The 17,474-nt window shown below is 48.6% G+C and overlaps 1 protein-coding gene across 2 annotated transcripts in view; it reads left to right on the forward strand.

Annotated features, from left to right (window-relative positions):
• Window positions 1-17,474, forward strand: part of C1H22orf15 (chromosome 1 C22orf15 homolog) — a 68,783-nt gene that overhangs the window by 43,814 nt on the left and 7,495 nt on the right. The window lies entirely within an intron of this gene.

Below are 17,474 nucleotides of genomic sequence, written 5' to 3' on the forward strand. Positions count from 1 at the left end.
ACAAATTTTCCAAGTAAAGAAACCTATCCCTAGTTCTCCCATCTGCTCAGTACAAGTATCGGGCTGGATGATATGAGCACAATACTCTGGCGATACTTTTCCAACCCACATGGTCTTGCTTCCACGAGTATACCTATACCGGAAATACCTCCCACTGTTGGCTATTTGGCGTACAAGTTCAGAGTCTATGGGTATCCTATCAGCTCTGTGTGAAAAGGTCATTGTCTGGTTATTCCACGTCACTTCCCAATTTCCCGGTTTTTGGTAATTGTTATTATTGAAACATAATAAGGATCTGTCTACATGATACTGGTGGAGCTTCAAACTAGGGGGCCTAGAGATATTGAATTTCTTGTCCACCGGTCTCCCACCCCGTAATTCGAGTACTTCATCTATTGCTAAAGGGTACGGTACTAATCCTGACTTGCTCTGACCTTGAGGTACCTGTGAGCACACCCAGCATTCTGTCTGGTTTAAGACCTTACCCACTAGTGAGTGGTAATCACTCAACGGATGACGGTCCATTTCGATATTAAGGTTGGACTGACATATCTGGATGCACCCATCCTCAACTATATTCTCACAATTCCTACAAATGCAATATTCATCAGACAATAACCCCTCACAGTGCCTCCGAGCTCTTTGACTACCAGAACGCTTACTGATGCCAGCCTTTACCAAAATGATGTGCTGATCCTGAGATCCTACAAATTTGTACTTGCCATCAGAATCCATTCCAGATCCCTGCTCGACCTCTCTGGGACCCTCACCAAAACAAACTGTCCTTATCAAAACCAGAATTACTAACAGAACCCGAAACGCAGTCTCTTGTGATCGATCCATTTCGTTAGGGCAAAGGAGGAAAATAAGAAGGAGAAAAGAAAGAAAAAAATGTAGGGGGAGGTGAAAAAAAAGAAAGTGGTACGACAACCGTTCTAGCTCTTGTTACTCTCTGTGCTCAGATGACCTTCAACAGTCCTGCCTCTCAACTTTCCCGGAACAGACACTCCAGTGATACGAGATTCTCTACACTCTGCTCTTTGTCACGAGTTCTCTCCGGGTCAGCGACCTTCTTGCAGTGGGACGAGTGGATCCACGTCTCTCTTTCGGCGACTTTCAATGCTGTTGTGCTGGTTAACAAGACTTGATATGGTCGTTCCCACCTGTCTATGAGGCAACCTGAGCGTAAGAAATTTCGAATCATCACATAATCCCCAGGTTCAATTTCATGACAATTACTGTTCGGTAGGTCAGGAATCACCAGCTTTAAATTTCTCTGTTGATTTCTCAGCTGCTGGCTCATCCCAACCAAATATTTCACGGTCACTTCATTATTACATTTCAAATCATCCTGGGGGTCTATCATTACATGAGGTTGTCGACCAAAAAGGATTTCAAAGGGTGATAGGTTAAGGGGAGACCTGTGAGTGGTTCTGATGCTGTACAACACTAGTGGCAAAGCTTCTGGACACGACAATCCAGTTTCAACCATTCATTTGCTCAGCTTGTTCTTAATAGTGCTATTCACTCTCTCCACCTTTGCACTCGCCTGTGGACGGTACGGAGTATGCAGCTTGCTATTAATTCCCATCAGTTTGCACATGACCTGAAAGACTTCACCTGTAAAATGGGTACCCCTATCACTTTCAATTATTCTAGGGATACCATATCTACACACAAATTCCTGCACAATTTTCTTTGCAGTGAACGTAGCAGTATTTGTGGCAGCAGGGAACGCTTCTACCCAATTTGAAAATACGTCAATACAAACTAACACATATTTTAAATTCCTACAGGGTGGTAACTGTATGAAATAGATTTGTATTACCTGAAAAGGGCCGTCTGTCGGAGGGATATGGGATGGCTCTGTTGGTATTGACTTTCCAATATTCTTCCTCAAGCAAGTAAAACATGTCATTGCTCTCTTACCTGCATGAGAAGAGAATCCTGGCGCACACCAGTAGGCTCTCACCAGCTTACACATACCCTCTTTACCCAGATGGGTCAGACCGTGTGCCGCCTCAGCTAAGCTTGGAAGATATGCTCTGGGGGCTACTGGCTTACCTTGTCCACCTGTCCACAGTCCCGAGGATTCCTGGCCATATCCCTTTGACCTCCAGACTGCCTTTTCCTGTAGAGAACACAAATCTTGCATTTCAATTAATTGTTGTGTATTGATCATGTTAAATGTCATCAGTGATGTGATGCTCGTTTGTATGGGGGTGCTGGCTGCTGATTTAGCAGCTTCGTCTGCCCGGCTATTACCAAGTGAAATTGGGTCTTGGTTGTAAGTATGTGCTTTGCACTTGATAACAGCCACTCTGTCTGGTTCCTGTATTGCTGTTAGAAGTCTTTTTATGTGGGACGCATGCGCTACAGGTGTGCCAGCTGCCATCATGAAATTTCTGAGGCGCCATAGGGCCCCGAAATCATGCACCACTCCAAAGGCATACCTAGAATCTGTGTATATATTAGCTGACTTACCCTTGGCCAATTCACACGCTCTGGTTAGGGCGACCAACTCAGCAACTTGTGCTGAGTGCGGTGGGCCCAGGGGTTCAGCTTCTATGATACCTCTGTCGTCTACAACTGCGTATCCAGTGCACAGGTCTCCCGAGTCCGTCTGTCTGTGGCAACTACCGTCAGTGTAAAAGGTAAAGTCTACCCCTTCCAGTGGGTTGTCACTGATGTCAGGTCTCGCTGTGAAAGTCTGATTCAGGTATTCCATACAATCATGCGTATCAGTGTCTGCACCAAATCCTCCTTCACCATCATTCTCATCCTCCACCCTTTGTGCCTGTCCAGGCACACTTGGCAAGTAAGTTGCAGGATTTAGTGAGCTGCATCTCTTAATGGTGATGTTTACAGGGGCCATCAGTGATAATTTCCACTTTGTAAACCGAGCAGATGAGACATGTCTGGTTTGGGCGGAGTTCAGTAAGGCTGATACTGCATGAGGTGTATGGATGGTCAGGTTGTGTCCTAACACTACGTCTTCGCTTTTACTTACTAGCAAAGCTATCGCTGCAACACTTTGCAAGCATGTGGGGAGAGACCGCGCTACAGTGTCCAACTGTGCACTGTAGTAAGCTACCGGCCTGCTGGCATCACCATGTCTCTGGGTTAAAACTCCTGCCACGCACCCTGCACTTTCTGTACCATATCATTCAAAGGGCTTCCCATAATCTGGCATACCTAATGCAGGTGCCTGTGATAGGCACTGTTTGAGTCTCTCAAATGCCAGTTCAGACTCATCTGTGTATGAAACCCGTTCTGGTTTGTTTGAAGAGACCATTTCTTGCAAAGGTAAAGCCAGTATAGAGAACCCTGGAATCCAGTTTCAACAGTACCCACACATTCCAAGGAAAGTGCCGATCTGTTGCTGCGTTTGTGGTAGAGTCATGTGGCGAATCGCCTGTATTCTATCAGCGGTGAGGTGTCTAAGTCCTTGAGTCAAGCAATGTCCCAAATATTTTACCCTGGTCTAACACAACTGCAACTTATCCTTTGAAACCTTGTGTCCCGTTTGGGAAAGATGAAACCGAAGCTGTTTCGTGTCTTTCAAGGACGATTCGAGTGAATCAGAAGACAACAATAAGTCATCGACATACTGTATTAGCACTGATCCACTCTCAGGTTGAAAGGATTGTAAACAGTCATGCAAGGCCTGGGAGAAAATACTCGGGCTGTCAATGAAGCATTGGGGGAGACGAGTCTAGGTGTACTGTACTCCTCTGTATGTAAATGCAAAGAGGTATTGGCTGTCAGGGTGCAGAGGGACAGAAAAGAAAGCAGAACAGAGGTCAATAACAGTGAAAAACTTTGCAGTAGGGGGAATTTGCATGAGGATGACAGCTGGATTGGGCACTACGGGGAATTGGCTCTCAACTATCTTGTTTATCCCCCTTAGATCCTGCACTAGCCTGTAACCCCTCCCCCCACTCTTTTTCACAGGGAAGATGGGACTATTGGCAGTGCTGGACGTCCTGACTAGGATGCCCTGTTGTAGCAGCCGCTCTATGACAGGGTACACTCCTAATTCTACCTCTGGCTTCAGAGGATACTGAGGGATTTTTGGAGCTATCCTACCATCTTTTACTTGCACTACTACTGGAGCTACATTCGCCATCAATCCAGTGTCTTGTCTATCTTTGGTCCAAAGGGAACCCGGTATTTGTGAGATCATTTCCTCTACCTTTGATGGACACTTGTCTATAACAGCAGAGTGCGACATTAGCCTTTGAGGGGTGTCTAATATATTTTGCCCTTCTTGAACGTGATTCTCAGGTATATCCAAGAAGACACCCTCAGGAGTACAATATATGACACACCGCATTTTACACAATAAATATCTGCCGAGCAGATTAGTCGGAGCCGATGCAGCCAGCAGAAAAGAGTGTTTGGTCTGCAGGGGCCCTATCGTAATCTCTGCCGGTCTACTCAAAGGGTAGTGTTGCACCGTTCCTGTTACTCCCATTGCCGAAATTGTTTTACCCGTGGTTTTTATACCTACAGTCGAATTTAGCACTGACCTGGCCGCCCCTGTATCTACAAGAAAAGATAATGGTACACCAGCTACATCAACCGTGACCTCAGGTTCACTACCAAGGCTAGCAATCAACTTCACTGGCTGCAGACTACAGGTGTGGCCCAACCCCTATTGTGTGGTGAGACCCTCCTGCAGCGCATTGGCAGCTACGATATGTGGGGGAGGTAGCTGAGAATTTCCGGTGGTCTGCCCATCTCTCCTTGGTGGGTACCTCCTTGTTTCCCCTGCATGTGGCTCGTAACTTCTCCTATGTGATCCCAATTATGTGAATTGTAGTGTGGTTCGTATTCTCTGTCTAGGGGTCTATCTTGGCTATGCGCTCTACTACTCTTACAGTCTTTGGCAAAATGCCCTTCCTTCCTACAAATGTAACATGTTCTAGGTCTGTCCCAAACAACAGGGGTCCGGGTTTTCGGCTGATGGGGTTTTGCCGTAAGGGCCTGTATACTTACCGTCATCAGTTTTTCCCCTTGTGACTCCCTGTGTTTAATGATGTTCCTATCATGCTCGATAGCGGACTCTCTCAATGCAGCCACCGAGATACCTCTCCAGTTTGGCAGAGAGGTCTGTACCCTTGTTCTGAGTGCCTCCTTCAACCCGTCCATTAATACTGAAACAGCTACCTCCCTATGATGTACATTGTCTCTAATGTCCTCGATCCCAGTGTATCTAGCCATTTCCTGCAGTGCTCGATGGAAATATTCGGATGCCGTTTCACCTTCCTTTTGTCTTATGGAAAAGATTTTATTCCATTTGACAACAGTAGGGAAATAATAAGAATTTACTTACCGATAATTCTATTTCTCGTAGTCCGTAGTGGATGCTGGGAACTCCGTAAGGACCATGGGGAATAGCGGCTCCGCAGGAGACTGGGCACAAAAGTAAAAGCTTTAGGACCACCTGGTGTGCACTGGCTCCTCCCCCTATGACCCTCCTCCAAGCCTCAGTTAGGATACTGTGCCCGGACGAGCGTACACAATAAGGAAGAATATTGAATCCCGGGTAAGACTCATACCAGCCACACCAATCACACCGTACAACCTGTGATCTGAACCCAGTTAACAGCATGATAACAGAGGAGCCTCTGAAAAGATGGCTCACAACAATAATAACCCGATTTAGTTAACAATAACTATGTACAAGTATTGCAGACAATCCGCACTTGGGATGGGCGCCCAGCATCCACTACGGACTACGAGAAATAGAATTATCGGTAAGTAAATTCTTATTTTCTCTGACGTCCTAGTGGATGCTGGGAACTCCGTAAGGACCATGGGGATTATACCAAAGCTCCCAAACGGGCGGGAGAGTGCGGATGACTCTGCAGCACCAAATGAGAGTACTCCAGGTCCTCCTCAGCCAGGGTATCAAATTTGTAGAATTTTACAAACGTATTTGCTCCTGACCAAGTAGCTGCTCGGCAAAGTTGTAAAGCCGAGACCCCTCGGGCAGCCGCCCAAGATGAGCCCACCTCCCTTGTGGAGTGGGCATTTACAGATTTTTGGCTGTGGCGGGCCTGCCACAGAATGTGCAAGCTGAATTGTACTACAAATCCCACGAGCAATAGTCTGCTTAGAAGCAGGAGCACCCAGCTTGTTGGGTGCATACAGGATAAACAGCGAGTCAGATTTTCTGACTCCAGCCGTCCTGGAAACATATATTTTCAGGGCCCTGACAACGTCTAGCAACTTGGAGTCCTCCAAGTCCCTAGTAGCCGCAGGCACCACCATAGGTTGGTTCAGGTGAAACGCTGAAACCACCTTAGGGAGAAACTGAGGACGAGTCCTCAATTCCGCCCTGTCCGAATGGAAAATCAGATAAGGGCTTTTACAGGATAAAGCCGCCAATTCTGACACGCGCCTGGCCCAGGCCAGGGCCAACAGCATGACCACCTTCCATGTGAGATATTTTAACTCCACAGATTTAAGTGGTTTAAACCAATGTGACTTTTGGAACCCAAAAACTACATTGCGATCCCAAGGTGCCACTGGAGGCACAAAAGGAGGCTGTATATACAGTACCCCTTTCACAAACGTCTGAACTTCAGGGACTGAAGCTAGTTCTTTTTGGAAGAAAATTGACAGGGCCGAAATTTGAACCTTAATGGACCCCAATTTCAGGCCCATAGACACTCCTGTTTGCAGGAAATGTAGGAATCGACCCAGTTGAAATTCCTCCGTCGGCCTTACTGGCCTCGCACCACGCAACATATTTTCGCCAAATGCGGTGATAATGTTTTGCGGTTACATCCTTCCTGGCTTTGATCAGGATAGGGATGACTTCATCCGGAATGCCTTTTTCCTTCAGGATCCGGCGTTCAACCGCCATGCCGTCAAACGCAGCCGCGGTAAGTCTTGGAACAGACAGGGTCCTTGCTGGAGCAGGTCCCTTCTTAGAGGTAGAGGCCACGGATCCTCCGTGAGCATCTCTTGAAGTTCCGGTTACCAAGTCCTTCTTGGCCAATCCGGAGTCACAAATATAGTGCTTACTCCTCTCCATCTTATAATTCTCAGTACCTTGTGTATGAGAGGCAGAGGATGGAACACATACACTGACCGGTACACCCACGGTGTTACCAGAGCGTCTACTTTGCCTGATCTGCTGAGGAAGTCTGCTTCCCAGTTGTCCATTCCCGGAATGAACACTGCTGACAGTGCTATCACATGATTTTCCGCCCAGCGAAGAATCCTTGCAGCTTCTGCCATTGCCCTCCTGCTTCTTGTGCCACCCTGTCTGTTTACGTGGGTGACTGCCGTGATGTTGTCCGACTGGATCAACACCGGCTGACCTTGAAGCAGAGGTCTTGCTAAGCTTAGAGCATTGTAAATGGCCCTTAGCTTCAGGATATTTATGTGAAGTGATGTCTCCAGGCTTGACCATAAGCCCTGGAAATTCCTTCCCTGTGTGACTGCTCCCCAGCCTCGCAGGCTGGCATCCGTGGTCACCAGGACCCAGTCCTGAATGCCGAATCTGCGGCCCTCTGTCACGATCCGGGTATCTGGACGCCATTACTTACCCTTCAGATGCCTCCTAAGGCTGGCTCAGCGTTCCAGGACCGGATCCCGCTGTTCCTGAGTTTCCACATGCAGAATGTCAGAGTGGTGATTTCATCAGCCGCGGCCTCCGCTGTGCCCGCGTGGTTAAATGTGCGCTTGTCAGTCTGGCGTCTCCTGTCTCCTGTGGCCGGCGTCGCCATTGCTGCTTCAATTCTCACATGGATTACAAACCAAACTTCCCTCCAAGTGTCTGCATGGGCGCAGCCATCTTGGATTTTGTCATCTGATCATTTCCACCAATCTGCTGTCTGTATTGTTGATTTGCATAATTGCCTAGCCAACCCCTTCCTTGCTGCAGGTATAAGTAAGCTGTGCCTGAGCAAGGAAGGCGTCAGTGCTTTGGTTGTCTAACCTAGTTCCAGTTTGTCTCTCTCCTGTGGTTGTCTTCCAGGTTCCAGCTCCTGTCTCCAGACTTCTGCTATAGAGACCCGCACCAGCATTCCATCTGCGGTGTAGCCTGACTCTCCGATCCATTCTGGACTCACCTGTTTCCAGCTAAAACAATCACCTGCTTCCAGCCCAGCTTCCAGCAGTGTATAGCTTCTCTTAAAGGGCCGGTGTCCTTTCTGCAGTTTACCACTCTCCACCGGTATTATTATTTCACCGCTCTCAAACAATCACCTGCTTCCAGCCCAGCTTCCAGCAGTGTATAGCTTCTCTTAAAGGGCCGGTGTCCTTTTCTGCAGTTTACCACTCTCCACCGGTATTATTATTTCACCGCTCTCAAACTCCAAACTTCATTATTATTTAATCGCTCTCAAGTTCGTTTATTATTTAACTGGTTCCAGCCAGTATCCACTCCGTACCAACAACAGTCTGGTTCCAGCCAGTATCCACAGCAGCCGTTTTACCTTCAGCAGCCCAGCCTTTCCTGGAACATCAGCTGGTACGATCCTGGGTTCTCTCCATTGCTACAGTCAGGCCTGGTAAGGACTTTCCAACTAGAAGATTATAAGAACTGTCTCACACTACCAGTGCCTGTGGCCCTTGGCACCCTATAGTACTCAGGAATTGTATTTATCCTCTGTTGACTTTTATGTTTCCTTTTACTGCTGCTGTGTTACGGAGTTTGTCATAATAAACATCATTGACTTTTATCCTGGTTGTCGTGGTCACGCCTTCGGGCAGTTATTCTACATGTTACTTACATGTCTAGGGGTCTGATACAACCTCCCAGGTTCCGTTACATCTCAGCCCCTACAACTGAGGCTGCCTCCCGTCAGCTCAGGCCCTCAGTTGTGACAGTAAGCACTGACCAGTAATGAATCCAGCCGGAGACCAGGATCAAGCGGCCAGGCCGATGCAAGAACTGGCAGCCCGACTTGAACATCAGGAGGCTGCACAGGGCCACATCATCCGCTGTCTCCAGGATCTCTCTACACGGCTGGATGGGATTCAAACGACCCTCCGTGGACCTGGCACGTCCGGTGCGTCCACTACAGTGACACCAGCTGTAACCCCACCCACCTTACCCATTTCCAGTCCACATCTTCATCTTCCAACGCCAGCAAAATTTGATGGATCTCCAAGGTTCTGCAGGGGATTTCTCAATCAATGTGAAATCCACTTTGAGCTTCTACCTGGCAATTTCTTCAGTGACCGTACCAAAATTGCCTATATCATCTCCCTTCTCAGTGGCTCAGCCCTTGACTGGGCATCACCTTTATGGGAGAAGTCTGATCCCCTGCTATCCTCCTATACTGACTTTGTAGCTACATTCAGGCGCATCTTCGACGAGCCAGGCCGGATAACATCTGCTTCATCTGAGATTCTCCGTTTACGCCAGGGAACACGTACTGTGGGACAGTATCTTATACAGTTTAAAATCCTGGCATCCGAACTGGCATGGAACGACGAGGCCCTGTATGCTGCATTCTGGCATGGCTTATCAGAACGCATCAAGGATGAGTTAGCTACCAGAGACTTGCCCTCTAAGTTGGATGAGCTAATTTCTCTTTGCACGAAGGTTGATCTACGTTTCAGAGAGAGAGCAACCGAGCGAGGAAGATCATCTACTCCTAAATCTTCTGCTCCTCCTCCTCGTCAACCATCTCCATCCAAGGATGAGCCTATGCAAATTAGTCGTTCCCGTCTATCTCCCGCTGAGCGCCGAAGACGTCTCTCTGAGTCTCTCTGTCTCTACTGTGCAGCTCCGTCGCACACTATCAATGCCTGTCCCAAACGTCCGGGAAACTCCAGATCCTAGCTCGCCAAGGAGAGGGCCGGCTAGGAGTAATGATCTCCTCTCCATCTCCTCATGACTGTAACCTCCCAGTGTCGCTCCAAATTGCTCAACGTTACAGGAACGTCATTGCCCTCCTTGATTCCGGAGCAGCTAGGAATTTCATAACCGAAGCTTATGTTAAACGGTGGTCCCTACCCACCGAGAGACTGTCCTCGTCCATCTCTTTGACTGCCGTGGATGGCAGCAAGATTTTTGACGCAGTCATTTCCTTAAGGACTCTTCCAGTTCGTCTGAGAGTGGGAGTTCTTCATTCTGAGTATATTTCTTTTTTAGTGATTCCAAGAGCCACACATCCAGTGGTTTTAGGCCTTCCATGGCTCCGTCTCCACAACCCATCAATTGACTGGACGACTACGCAAATACTGGCATGGGGTCCCTCCTGTGCTGAGACTTGTTTAGCCAAAGTTCTTCCTGTTTGTTCTTCCTTCCCCAGGTCATCTGATGTTCCGCCTCCTCCATATCAAGACTTCACGGACGTGTTCAGTAAAGCCTCTGCTGATATCCTTCCTCCTCATAGAGAATGGGACTGCCCAATCGACCTCATTCCAGGGAAGGTTCCACCGCGAGGCCGAACTTATCCGTTGTCTCTGCCTGAGACACACTCCATGGAAGAGTACATCAAAGAGAACCTGGCGAAGGGTTTCATCCGACCATCTTCTTCTCCAGCCGGCGCAGGCTTCTTCTTCGTTAAGAAGAAAGACGGTGGTCTGCGTCCGTGCATCGACTACAGAGGTCTGAACGACATTACCGTCAAGAACCGATACCCTTTACCCCTGATTACCGAGCTCTTTGATAGAGTTAGTGGTGCAACTATTTTCACAAAGCTGGACTTGAGGGGTGCCTACAATCTCATCCGAATCCGTGAGGGTGACGAGTGGAAGACCGCCTTTAACACCCGTGACGGACATTATGAGTACCTCGTCATGCCCTTCGGATTGAGCAACGCTCCAGCAGTCTTCCAGCACTTCGTGAATGAGATTTTCAGGGACATCTTGTACCGCCATGTCGTGGTTTATCTAGACGACATCCTCATCTTTGCTAATAATCTCGAAGATCATCGTTTCTGGGTAAAAGAGGTTCTTTCCCGTCTCCGTGTCAATCACCTCTATTGTAAATTGGAGAAATGTGTGTTTGAAGTTAAAACCATTCCGTTTCTAGGTTACATTGTGTCCGGTTCCGGACTAGAGATGGATCCTGAGAAACTCCAAGCAATCCAGAATTGGCCTATACCCTTAAGCCTCAAAGGGGTCCAGAGGTTCTTAGGGTTCGCCAATTATTATAGAAAATTTATACGAGACTTTTCCACCATCGTGGCGCCTATCACTGCATTAACCAAGAAAGGTGCTAATCCGTCAAAGTGGTCCAAGGAAGCTACACAGGCCTTTCACCTTCTGAAGCAACGGTTCATCTCTGCACCAGTTCTGAAACAGCCCGACACCGACTCTCCTTTTATCTTAGAGGTAGATGCCTCCTCCGTTGGAGTAGGAGCAGTGTTATCCCAGAGGGCCAAAGATGGACATCTACATCCTTGCAGTTTCTTCTCCCGGAAGTTCTCCCCAGCTGAGCGCAACTATGCCATTGGCGATCAGGAGTTGCTAGCCATCAAGCTCGCTCTGGAGGAGTGGAGATACCTGTTGGAGGGAGCTTCCCACTCAATCACCATACTTACCGACCACAAAAATCTTTTATGTCTCAAAGGCGCACAATGTCTGAATCCTCGTCAGGCCAGATGGGCACTTTTCTTCTCTAGGTTTGACTTTAAACTCCAGTTCTGTCCGGGTTCTCAGAATCGTAAGGCCGATGCCCTTTCCCGCTCATGGGAGCAAGAAAATGAGTCCGAGTCTGCAGACAAGCATCCTATTATTAATCCGTTGGCATTCTGCACGGTAGGGATGGACTCTACGCCTCCACCAGGGAAAAGTTTTGTTAAGCCAGTTCTAAGAAAGAAGCTCATGCATTGGGCCCATGCTTCCCGTTTTGCTGGACATACAGGCATTCAGAAAACCCTTGAATTTATTTCTAGGTCCTACTGGTGGCCAACTCTGAAGAAGGACGTTATGGAATTTATTGCCTCCTGCCCAAAGTGTGCCCAACACAAAGTCTCCCGCCAGTCGCCTGCGGGGCAACTGGTTCCATTATCTGTTCCCCGTCGACCTTGGACCCATTTGTCGATGGACTTTGTTTCCGATCTACCTATCTGCAACAAGTTTAATACCATCTGGGTGGTAGTTGACCGGTTCACCAAGATGGCACATTTCATCCCTCTCACCGGTCTTCCGTCAGCTTCCAAGTTGGCTCAAGTGTTTATACAAGAGATCTTCCGACTTCACGGTCTTCCTGAAGAGATCATCTCGGATCGTGGAGTACAATTTGTAGCCAAATTTTGGCGAAGTTTGTGTCAAGCCCTCCAAGTCAAGTTAAAGTTTTCCACGGCTTACCATCCTCAGACCAATGGTCAAACCGAGAGGGTGAATCAGGACTTGGAGGCCTTCCTCCGTATATATGTGTCTTCCTCTCAAGATGACTGGGTTCAACTCCTTCCTTGGGCCGAGTTCAGCCACAACAATCAATACCATTCCTCATCTTCTTCTACACCATTCTTCATTAATTATGGATTCCACCCTAAAGTCCCAGAATTCCAACCGCTTCCCGCAACTTCTGTTCCAGCAGTGGATGTCACCTTGCGTCAGTTTTCAAATAACTGGAGGAACGTCCGCGCAGCCCTGCTTAAAGCCTCATTCAGGTATAAGAAGTTTGCCGATAGGAAGCGTAGAGCGGTTCCTGCTCTCAAGGTGGGTGATCGTGTGTGGCTGTCCACGAAGAATTTGAGGTTGAGAGTTCCCAGCATGAAATTTGCACCTCGCTACATCGGACCCTTCAAGATTGAACAAGTCATCAATCCTGTTGCCTACAGGTTACAGTTACCATCCTTCTTGAAAATACCCAGGACATTTCATGTTTCTTTGTTGAAACCGCTGATCCTGAATCGGTTTCATTCCGCACTTCCTCCAGCTCCCAAAGTTCAGACTCAACGGGGAGTCGAGTACGAGGTGGCCAAGATTTTGGACTCACGTTTCCGTTACGGTCAGTTACAATACCTCGTTGACTGGAAGGGCTATGGTCCTGAAGAACGCTCTTGGACCAATGCCTCAGACGTCCATGCTCCTGCCTTGGTCCGAAATTTCCACGCAAAGTTTCCTTTAAAGCCTAAGAAGTGTCCTGGGGCCACTCCTAAAGGGGGGGGTGCTGTCACGATCCGGGTATCTGGACGCCATTACTTACCCTTCAGATGCCTCCTAAGGCTGGCTCAGCGTTCCAGGACCGGATCCCGCTGTTCCTGAGTTTCCACATGCAGAATGTCAGAGTGGTGATTTCATCAGCCGCGGCCTCCGCTGTGCCCGCGTGGTTAAATGTGCGCTTGTCAGTCTGGCGTCTCCTGTCTCCTGTGGCCGGCGTCGCCATTGCTGCTTCAATTCTCACATGGATTACAAACCAAACTTCCCTCCAAGTGTCTGCATGGGCGCAGCCATCTTGGATTTTGTCATCTGATCATTTCCACCAATCTGCTGTCTGTATTGTTGATTTGCATAATTGCCTAGCCAACCCCTTCCTTGCTGCAGGTATAAGTAAGCTGTGCCTGAGCAAGGAAGGCGTCAGTGCTTTGGTTGTCTAACCTAGTTCCAGTTTGTCTCTCTCCTGTGGTTGTCTTCCAGGTTCCAGCTCCTGTCTCCAGACTTCTGCTATAGAGACCCGCACCAGCATTCCATCTGCGGTGTAGCCTGACTCTCCGATCCATTCTGGACTCACCTGTTTCCAGCTAAAACAATCACCTGCTTCCAGCCCAGCTTCCAGCAGTGTATAGCTTCTCTTAAAGGGCCGGTGTCCTTTCTGCAGTTTACCACTCTCCACCGGTATTATTATTTCACCGCTCTCAAACAATCACCTGCTTCCAGCCCAGCTTCCAGCAGTGTATAGCTTCTCTTAAAGGGCCGGTGTCCTTTTCTGCAGTTTACCACTCTCCACCGGTATTATTATTTCACCGCTCTCAAACTCCAAACTTCATTATTATTTCATCGCTCTCAAGTTCGTTTATTATTTAACTGGTTCCAGCCAGTATCCACTCCGTACCAACAACAGTCTGGTTCCAGCCAGTATCCACAGCAGCCGTTTTACCTTCAGCAGCCCAGCCTTTCCTGGAACATCAGCTGGTACGATCCTGGGATCTCTCCATTGCTACAGTCAGGCCTGGTAAGGACTTTCCAACTAGAAGATTATAAGAACTGTCTCACACTACCAGTGCCTGTGGCCCTTGCCACCCTGTAGTACCCAGGAATTGTATTTATCCTCTGTTGACTTTTATGTTTCCTTTTACTGCTGCTGTGTTACGGAGTTTGTCATAATAAACATCATTGACTTTTATCCTGGTTGTCGTGGTCACGCCTTCGGGCAGTTATTCTACATGTTACTTACATGTCTAGGGGTCTGATACAACCTCCCAGGTTCCGTTACATCTCAGCCCCTACAACTGAGGCTGCCTCCCGTCAGCTCAGGCCCTCAGTTGTGACACCCTCTAGAAGATGAGCACTCTGCAACCACCACAGGAGGGACACCCTTGTCCTTGGTGACAGGGTTATCCGCTGATGCATCTGAAGATGCGACCCGGACCATTTGTCCAGCAGGTCCCACTGGAAAGTTCTTGCGTGGAATCTGCCGAATGGGATTGCTTCGTAGGAAGCCACCATTTTTCCCAGAACCCTTGTGCATTGATGCACTGAGACTTGGCTCGGTTTTAGGAGGTTCCTGACTAGCTCGGATAACTCCCTGGCTTTCTCCTCCGGGAGAAACACCTTTTTCTGGACTGTGTCCAGGATCATCCCTAGGAACAGAAGACGAGTCGTCGGAACCAGCTGCGATTTTGGAATATTGAGAATCCAACCGTGCTGCCGCAACACTACCTGAGATAGTGCTACATCGACCTCCAACTGTTCTCTGGATCTTACCCTTATCAGGAGATCGTCCAAGTAAGGGATAACTAAAACTCCCTTCCTTCGAAGGAGTATCATCATTTCGGCCGTTACCTTGGTAAAGACCCGGGGTGCCGTGGACCATCCAAACGGCAGCGTCTGAAACTGATATTGACAGTTCTGTACCACAAACCTGAGGTACCCTTGGTGAGAAGGGTAAATTTGGACATGAAGGTAAGCATCCTTGATGTCCCGAGACATCATGTAGTCCCCTTCTTCCAGGTTCGCAATCACTGCTCTGAGTGACTCCAACTTGAATTTGAACCTCCATATGTAAGTGTTCAAAGATTTTAGATTTAGAATCGGTCTCACCGAGCCGTCCGGCTTCGGTACCACAACAGTGTGGAATAATACCCCGTTCCCTGTTGCAGGAGGGGTACCTTGATTATCACCTGCTGGGAATACAGCTTGTGAATGGCTTCCAAAACTGCCTCCCTGTCAGAGGGAGACGTCGGTAAAGCCGACTTTAGGAAAACGGCGAGGGGGAGATGTCTCGAATTCCAATTTGTACCCCTGAGATATCACCTGAAGGATCCAGGGGTCTACTTGCGAGTGAGCCCACTGCGCGCTGAAATTCATTGAGACGGGCCCCCACCGTGCCTGATTCTGCTTGTAAAGCCCCAGTGTCATACTGAGGGCTTGGCAGAGGTGGGAGAGGGCTTCTGTTCCTAGGAACTGGCTGATCTCCCTCTGTCACGGGGCAGAAAAGAGGAACCTTTTGCCCGCTTGCCCACGAAAGGACTGCGCCTGATAATACGGCGTCTTCTTATGTTGAGAGGCGACCTGGGGTACAAACGTGGATTTCCCAGCTGTTGCCGTGGCCACCAGGTCTGAAAGACCGACCCCAAATAACTCCTCCCCTTAATAAGGTAATATTTCCAAATGCCGTTTGGAATCCGCATCACCTGACCACTGTCGTGTCCATAACCCTCTACTGGCAGAAATGGACAACGCACTTAGACTTGATGCCAGTCGGCAAATATTCCGCTGTGCATCACGCATATATAGAAATGCATCTTTTAAATGCTCTATAGGCAATAATATACTGTCCCTATCTAGGGTATCAATATTTTCAGTCAGGGAATCCGACCACGCCAACCCAGCACTGCACATCCAGGCTGAGGCGATTGCTGGTCGCAGTATAACACCAGTATGTGTGTAAATACATTTTAGGATACCCTCCTGCTTTCTATCAGCAGGATCCTTAAGGGCGGCCATCTCAGGAGAGGGTAGAGCCCTTGTTCTTAAAAGCGTGTGAGCGCTTAATCCACCCTAGGGGGTGTTTCCCAACGCACCCTAACCTCTGGCGGGAAAGGATATAATGCCAATAACATTTTAGAAATTATCAGTTGTTATCGGGGGAAACCCACGCATCATCACACACCTCATTTAATTTCTCAGATTCAGGAAAACACAGGTAGTTTTTCCTTACCGAACATAATACCCCTTTTTGGTGGTACTCGTATTATCAGAAATGTGTAAAACATTTTTCATTGCCTCAATCATGTAACGTGTGGCCCTACTGGAAGTCACATTTGTCTCTTCACCGTCGACACTGGAGTCAGTATCCGTGTCGGCGTCTATATCTGCCATCTGAGGTAACGGGCGCTTTAGAGCCCCTGACGGCCTATGAGACGTCTGGACAGGCACAAGCTGAGTAGCCGGCTGTCTCATGTCAACCACTGTCTTTTATACAGAGCTGACACTGTCACGTAATTCCTTCCAACAGTTCATCCACTCAGGTGTCGACCCCCTAGGGGGTGACATCACTATTACAGGCAATCTGCTCCGTCTCCACATAATTTTTCTCCTCATACATGTCGACACAAACGTACCGACACACAGCACACACACAGGGAATGCTCTGATAGAGGACAGGACCCCACTAGCCCTTTGGGGAGACAGAGGGAGAGTTTGCCAGCACACACCAGAGCGCTATATGTATATACAGGGATAACCTTATATAAGTGTTTTTCCCCTTATAGCTGCTGTATTTTTAATACTGCGCGTAATTAGTGCCCCCCTCTCTTTTTTAACCCTTTCTGTAGTGTAGTGACTGCAGGGGAGAGCCAGGGAGCTTCCCTCCAACGGAGCAGTGAGGGAAAATGGCGCCAGTGTGCTGAGGAGATAGGCTCCGCCCCCTTCTCGGCGGCCTTATCTCCCGTTTTTCTGTGTATTCTGGCAGGGGTTAAATTCATCCATATAGCCCAGGAGCTATATGTGATGCATTTTTTGCCATCCAAGGTGTTTTTATTGCGTCTCAGGGCGCCCCCCCCCCCCAGCGCCCTGCACCCTCAGTGACCGGAGTGTGAAGTGTGCTGAGAGCAATGGCGCACAGCTGCAGTGCTGTGCGCTACCTTGTTGAAGACAGGACGTCTTCTGCCGCCGATTTTCCGGACCTCTTCTGTCTTCTGCTCTGTAAGGGGGCCGGCGGCGCGGCTCTGGGACCCATCCATGGCTGGGCCTGTGATCGGTCCCTCTGGAGCTAATGTCCAGTAGCCTAAGAAGCCCAATCCACTCTGCACGCAGGTGAGTTCGCTTCTTCTCCCCTTAGTCCCTCGATGCAGTGAGCCTGTTGCCAGCAGGACTCACTGAAAATA

This window comes from Pseudophryne corroboree, chromosome 1 (assembly GCF_028390025.1).
Source record: "Pseudophryne corroboree isolate aPseCor3 chromosome 1, aPseCor3.hap2, whole genome shotgun sequence".
Classification (NCBI taxonomy): Eukaryota; Metazoa; Chordata; class Amphibia; order Anura; family Myobatrachidae; genus Pseudophryne; species Pseudophryne corroboree.